We start from the raw sequence: 7,811 nt of genomic DNA, 5'->3' as shown, positions 1-7,811 counted from the left end.
TTCTTTTTCTTTTTTTCTCAGTACAAGGGGTCTAACTCAGGACCTTGTGCTTGCCAGGCAGGTGCTTATGCTGCTGAGCTAGCTCCCTGGCCGGCCCTATAGGTTTATTCTTAATTACCATCATCTGGTGGTTTGAAATTGAATGTTCATGGATCCTCACCCTTACCCATGACCATTTTGTTCTGTGTTTGTAGCTTCCTTGTTCACAGCTGTTTTCAGTTGGTTCAGGTACCTGATGAAAGTTATTTAACCGCTGGAGGGAATTTTGTGGTACAAACTATATTCCTTTAACAGAGTATTATCAGGCTGGCCTCCCAGAGTAAGTTTACCCCCAAGGCAAAGAACTTGTACCTTCTTGCCTTTCTCTGTTGTCACACTGCCTTTACATTAGAAATTTGCAGACACTGACCTGCCAAGTAACAGCCTCACCCATTGCCTGAGCACACACATGCACATGTATGCACGCACACACACACACACACATACACACATGCACACGCACACTCACAAAGTCCTCACATTAAGCCAACTCATTACTTTCAATCTGTTAGTGTTTCTCAAAGCACACAGATCATTCACACGAGAGTCTTTATAGAGTAAGAGGACTTATTTGACAAGGCCTATGTCTGCCAATCCCAAACCAATCTTCACATTGGAATGCATGAAGTGGAAGCCGGGACGCTGTGTTTGTTAACACATCCTTCACCCCTCTGGGTGATTCTTAAGTAAACTTGGAGCCCAGGGTTTGGAAGACCACAGCCTCGCTCATTTCAGTCCCTGTCTTTAAAAATCAAAATGGAGCTCTTTGCACATGCATTTTGTTCCCCTCTGAGCTCAAGGTCTCTTCCTAGGAAATGCTCTCTCCCCTGCTCCCCGCCACTTTTGCACTAGCTTTCCCTGTGATATTTATCAGTCTACATATCCAAGAGTTGAGTCCAGAAAATATTTGGGGGCCTTAGCATAGGACAACCTTGGTCGCCTGTTCCTACAGTCAAAGTTAGCAAGTCCTCGGAGCCCAGTCAGCCAGTTCCTCCTTTATCAGCTGCCCTAAGGACCCTCTGCACCAACCACTCTAGATGCCCAGACCAAACTCCTTTAACATGACCCTGCTCATGGGACTTGCAGCGTGCATCAGCCTGTGATGTCCAAGCCTCTGCTAGTCCACAAAACTCCTTAAAACAACTCAGGTCACTTCTTTAGAGACCTCCGCCAAGGGTTTAAACAAACACACATCACCACCACAGTAAATGAACCGAATTCTACATCTCACCATTCTAGCAAGCCAAATACTGTACCTGCACTTTTTATAGATCATATTTAATTCTCTCTTATCATAAAATCAGAATACAATGAAAAATTTAATCCTGCTTTGCTAACAACATCATATCAAATATATTTCCATTAACTATCATAACTATGGCTTTAGTCACTACAAAATATTCCATGGAGTTAATACTTCGAGAAACCCTATTGCATAGGATTTGGATTATTTTCAGATTTTGCTGTTATAAATGATAACACAATGAATGTGTTCGTGCATATTTATTCCTTCCTTCCTTTCTTCCTTATTTAGAATTTATTTAGAATTTCCAGAGATAAAATGGGATGGATAAAGTACACAAACATTTTAATGGAGCTTGTTACTTATTGAAAAATTGCTATATTTGTATTTCACACAGTTCCTCAGTGATATACTAGAAAGTGTTTAGCAATAGGCTCTCAAAAAAAAAAAAAATAAATAACAAGCTTAACTTGCATTTGCCGATTTCTGGGGCATAAACACTCCCATTACAACCAGTTTCTCATGACACCACTGGGCAAAGAGATGGCCCAGTAGCATATATTACTCAGTAGTGGTCTACTATGTCCATCATGCAAAAAATAGGAATAAGTAAGTCTACCTGCTCGCAAACTTTCTGAAAATATCACAATCTGCTCTTGCAAGCAAATGCAGGCCGGTAACAGAAAACAACTGTAAGCACTTTGCTTGATGTTTCGCAAGAGCACGTTTTGTTATTGAAGCTTAGCAAAAATTCATCTTGTTCTTATCTGTTTAACAAATAAAGACCATGCTTTTAAGATAGGTTATGTAAAAAAAGATAGGTTATACAAATAATGAATAAAACAGGATACATACACACACACACACACACACACACACACACACGCGCGCGCACACACAACACAGTGGTTGTCTGCCTCCTATGTGGGTTGATTCATTACCTATCCATCCACACATTCAGTTTACAGAGTTGTTTCCATGAGGTCACATACACAAGCTACTCAGTCACTTGCTTTAACAATAAACTGAAAGGATAACTACTTGTGTGGTTCTCATGGCAAATGTAATGAAAGCCACGCTGGATGTTACTTCACTGTCTTCCTTGGTTTTCTTTTCTACGAAATGGGGAAGAGGTCACTGCTGACTTCAGTTTTACAAGAAACAACTGCAGAGACAAGAAGGCTCCAAGTTACGCTCTAAGAAGCCACCGGGTATTCAGTGATGTTCTGGAAATTTCTTCCAAAAGCAATTTACCAGTATTCAGTCTTATAGGAAAAGAATGATGGAAAGTGATTTGGCACTTTGTCTCTTGAGAACACATTTCTTTCTTTGGGCTTCCCCAGATTATGTGTATGGGAGACTTTAGAGCTTTTAAAGAAGTAGTACCTTATGTTTATAAGTTAAAGCGTAAGTATGACTGAGCTGCAGAAGCTCACACCCCAATGAGGCTTCCTACTCCCAGGAACTCATCCTAAGAAGGAGATTCAAGGCAAACACAAAACATTTTCTATATGAAGATATTAATCGCAACAAGCAAGAGACCGAGCTGCCTATCTCAGCACTTACTCAGTTACCATCCTAGGTGCCGGTAGGACAGTTCTTTCTAGAAGAATGGCTCCCACACCCACACCTGTAAAATCACTGCTGCAGGTTGTTTTAGGGCTTATATTTTCTATCACGTAGATTTCTGGATCTCTTCCCAAGGGTATGGTATGAGTCATGAGAATTCCTAATTCTCAAAAATTCCCCTAAGTGTTTTTGTTTTTGTTTTTGTTTTTTTTTTTTGGCGGAACCGGGAATTGAACTCAGGCCCTTGCGCTTGCCAGGGAAGCGCTTACTCCACTGAGCCATTTCTCTGGCCCCTAAAAATAGCAGAAGGATTTTTTTTCTCCGAATGCCTTCAGGGCAGGTTTGGCTGGATTGAGTTGTGGGGATCAAACCACAGCAACCTGATCCTGACTGCTTTGTTGAAGCAGTCACTTAAAGAACTGAGCTAAGGAGTAGCGCCCCCCCCCCAAGTGGTCTTAATGTCCAGTCAGCTTTAGGAAACACTATTCCAGGCCAAAACTAGACAAATCAACTTCGCCTCTGAACTACTGTCCACATCTGGTGAATAGCATGACAGTCTGCTATGCAACTTACCAAGAAGTTATTCAGGGGATTCAAGCAGCTGCTGGAGTCCAGTAAGGAACGCACCATGGAGGGCTGCATGTTTCTGGCACCCGCCTTCCCGCTAGACCTCCCTTCCATCTTTCCCACCCTCCTCCCCCACTGTGCAGCCAAGCCCAGTACTGATGCCCACCAGGCTCCTCCTCACACCTGATGTGATCCATGTCCATCCATCCACACACACAGAGCCCCAAATTCCCTCCCTTGTGTTCTTGGGGAGTGTCAAGGAAAAAAAAAATATTACCATTTGATTAAAGTAATCTGCACACATAATTAAGAATCTCCTGCATAATTAAGGTACCAGCTGTGCTTGTATTTTTAAAAGGGGTCTTTCTAGCCCAAAAGGATCTCTAATCTAGAGGGTGGAAGGGGAAACAAGCTGCTTTTTAATCTTGGATGCCGTCCAGACCCAAGCATCCAGAACCCAAATAAGCGATGAGAGAGACCAAAATGGTTCAAACTCCTGATTATGAGTGCCTTTCACCTGTGCCTTACTAGTACTAAAATCAAAATAACATAGAGTTAAATAATGCAATAGAAACAATCCCAGGGAAAAAAATGTCACTCTCTGCCCATAATGCCAAGTACCTGTATGATTCCAATCAAAGCACTCAGAAAGCAACATCAACCACAGAGGCCCAGAAGTAATACAGCAGATACTCAGAGAAGTTCCATTAGGAGCCGAGAGGCTGCTATGGAAATCTGATTTTCCCTTTAAAAAAAAACAAAAAAGACATGCTGTCAGTATAAACCACCAAGTCTTATGTCTAGTGCATACTTGGTGCTGAAAAAAATGTTAATGTTTGGCCTCTACCTGTCACCCCCAATTTCCTTTGAAAGGATTGGCATTAAAAGTATTAGTTTGGAGGTAGCTTGCTCTCAGCCCAGGGATCAGATTGTCCTCATTTGTGTCCACAACCAAGTCTTTACCAAACAGCCACAAGGAATGTAAACATTATATGTCCTAACATAATAAACTAAAGATAACAATAATAATGGAAATAGGGAAAGTAGATTTAGTGTTGGGGGAAGGGAAGTGAGTGGAGGGGCAAAGGGAACAAAAAGAATCAAGTGCATCTATACCCACTCCCTCGGGTCCATGTAAGCGTCATGTATTGCAAACACATACTGATAAAATTTTTAAATGAATCATAATAGCTACATCTTTGAGAGTTTATTTTATGCCAGGCACTAGGCTAAGTGCTTCACATATTTTTTATCTCATTTTATCTCTCCAGCAACCCTTGGGATTAGTACTTTCAGTTATTGTGACTGTCATTAGAGATATTTCACAGATATTTAAAAAATCTAAACATTGAAGAATTTAAATGATTTTTTCAGGCTTCCACAGCCAAAAGAGGATTGATTCACTACACAGCAAGCTGCCTGTGTGTTTGTATCATATGGACTCAGATATTTCACAGTCAGGAACCACTGCGACAACCTTAGTCCCAACAGCCACAACCAAAGACAGAACAGCAACATGTCCCCTCCATAACACCTCATTCAGACATCCACAGGATGTAACACCTGATTTGTGGGATTTAGGATGGGCTTTTGAGAAACACAGACTTGCTAACCCCCGGGCAACTTGTCCTCCCAAGAGGAAGGCCACATTAATTACAGGATGATTGAAAGGCCTTCTTAATACACAAAAACCAGAAGTGTAGGTTTTCTCTGTACCACAAGCCACGCATGCCTTTGTCTGCGTAAATGGTACACTAAGGGAAGACACTAAAGGACAAAGGAGGGACCACCAACAGACTTGAGGGTGCAGAAAGCAACCCCAAAGATGGAGATAAAGACTGCCATGCTCCCCTCAAACAGAACTCAAAGCTGAGATAGCTGATAAGGAGGAAAGGGTCCATTTCCCTCAGCCATCCCTCCCAGTCCCTTTAATCTGTCCACACACTAACTTTCTAATCCTATTTCTGGCTATGTGTAAAAGAAACTTGCTCCTCTCCTCAGGTCGGTCACCCTCATCAAGTCAGGCTCACCTTTGTCAAAGGGCACTCAGAGCTCAGGGTCGAAATAACTTTCCCCTTCTCTGTGCACTAAAACTCCATATCCTTCCAATGCTATCTTTCTGACCACTCCAGGTCCTGCCCACAAGTGCCTGTCCTGAACTCCTGGAACCCCTCACCCCTGCCACCCTACTACTTGCCAATTCCCATCATGCCCTGCTGCCTCAGTCCTACTTCTCGCCACAACTACTAGCTTCTAAGTTCCACTGAAGACGAGTTTTCTTTGTATTTCTCTTGTATTGTCTACAGCACCAGCTCAGAAGCAATAAGGGCTCATCATCTTGCTTGAAAACTTCAGTGGCAGCTTTAGTTTAGCAAAGCACCAAAACCCACCAATTTCCCAAACTTTACTTAGCTACAACCAAGGCCACTGAATGTCTCCAAATCAAACTACCTTCACAGCATGTGTCCAAATCAAACCACTTCAAAAAACTAAACTTGATTTCAAAGCACAACATAGCCATCATAGGCTACCTTTAGAAAGTGGTGATTGGCTATAGTTAAACAAACAAGCGAGAAATCTGGGGTCCAAATCTACATCATTTGGATTTTTGGTTCTGTCTTTTCTGAATATATTAGGGTTGATGTCTGCACACGTTAGAGCATATTTAGGTTTATTCATCATACATTGGGTAATATTTAAAGTTTAAATTTTAAACAGCCCATAGAGTTGAGCTCAATGATAGTCAGTTACAAGCCCATGTACTCTCTATGGAAACATCTAGAAAACCATCTAAAAACCCAGCCACTGTCCTTTTTAATGTTTCTGAAGCCTACATGTGCCTTGTTCGGACTTCAGGGGAGGGGATGGAGAGCAGAGTGACTCTCCCACCTTCTGTAAGTTGGTTCTACACTTTTTAATAGGTGAAACACACTAATTACCATCTTCAGCCTAAAGTAAAAGCTAAATACAATCAGAAAGATTTCTGCTGACATTGAAGAAATGCTTTTAAAAGGTAAAAATCTTACCTGTTGTGGAATGCCCCCCAAAATGTCTTGCCACCAAAATGCCTGACTCCGGAAGTCAAGTTCGCCCAGTGCAGGTAGGTAAAACACAAACACAGCCCAAGGCTCTTCAGTGTGCTGAGTGCCCCAGCCTTGCCATCCACGAATCTGACTGATTCACGCTGGAAGAACTAAAAATGTGAAATCGCACCGGTAAGGAAGCCAACCAGCGGTGGCTGGGCTCAGTGTGTGCGAGGTGACCGAGACAGCAGGAACAATCCAAATGTGACAAAGCAATTAGCAAGTTCCTGTGCATCAGTCAGTTTCCTGTAGCTGGCTTCTCCGCGGAGGGGGTTCATTTGTGTGGCCTGGGGGTGTACACGTGCATTTCCCCCCAAGCCCATAAGAACATGAAACCTAGCCAGCTAAGAGGCAGAACGAGAGGCAGCCTTGCTGCATGGCTGCATTTGTGTCTAATTTATCTCTCCCTTCCACATCTCTCATCCTCCCTTCCATATCTCTCATCCTCCCTTCCACATCTCTCATCCTCCCTTCCACATCTCTCATCCTCCCTTCCACACCTCTCATCCTCGGATCATTTCTCTCCCCGTAACACCACTTTCCTCCAGCAAATCCCCTCCATACAATTCCAGGAACAGGGAGTGAAAAACGAAGATGATTCTTGAAGAAAGTAAAATTAAGAAGAAGAGAAAAAACAGAATTCACTGCTCTGATGGGTCTTGGTTACTTCAAGTGTGGGGCAAAGCACCTGGGACCTCACATGTCGGCCTGGTGCATGGGGGAGTCATGAGGGGCCACAGCAGGGTGGGGCAGTTGTGTGGCTTTGCCCTATTACTAATTACCAAATAATAATTTGGAAAGAATGAGCTCAACCACACTGAGATCTCGGCTGCTGCCCTGCACCTGTGCAGGGAGGTGCTGGACTCTGAGTTGTTTTCAGACATTCGGAGTTTCATTATTTGCCTGAAAACACAAATTTGTTTTGCCCCTCTGCGATCCAGTTGTGGAGACCACCTGCAGTAATCTAGATGACGGCTGCACTGCCTGAACCAACTACCTTTCACAGTGCCGTCTCAATCGCCTGTGTCCTAAATGTTCAGGTAGCTGTAAGTGCTTCCACCAGGGTGATGTCTTGGTCAAAATGCCTGTGGGCCATAGGAATAAAGTCACTGCCATTCAAGTGAGCGGACGTGGCAGAGCCGTTGTCTGTTGAGACACAGTGTTCAGTGCTGGGGTCGAGTTGGGGACACTCTCACTCAGAATCCTGTTCCAGGCCTGATACTGTGCTTAGGCAAAAAGCCCAAAGACCCACATGATATCATCCGGGTCATTCCAGCATCCAGAGCCTAGGGAGGGTGAGGAATCTCAGA

General features: G+C 43.3%; 1 protein-coding gene across 3 annotated transcripts in view; it reads right to left on the bottom strand.

The window, feature by feature from the left end:
• Rhoh (ras homolog family member H) overlaps positions 1 to 6,670 on the bottom strand; it is a 34,897-nt gene extending 28,227 nt beyond the window's left edge. For 2 of the 3 annotated variants that reach the window (XM_023702800.1, XM_004642648.2), the window contains exon 1: positions 6,445 to 6,670. The gene's annotated coding sequence lies outside the window, so the exon portion shown is untranslated. Of the gene's footprint in view, positions 1 to 3,424; positions 3,466 to 6,444 lie in introns of those variants that run through there. The other variant, XM_023702801.1, reaches the window with a different exon arrangement.
• Between the last annotated feature and the right edge of the window lie 1,141 nt (positions 6,671 to 7,811).

Source organism: Octodon degus, unplaced genomic scaffold (assembly GCF_000260255.1).
Source record: "Octodon degus isolate 3935 unplaced genomic scaffold, OctDeg1.0 scaffold00158, whole genome shotgun sequence".
Lineage (NCBI taxonomy): Eukaryota > Metazoa > Chordata > Mammalia > Rodentia > Octodontidae > Octodon > Octodon degus.
This window is presented reverse-complemented; position numbering and strand designations above follow the sequence as displayed.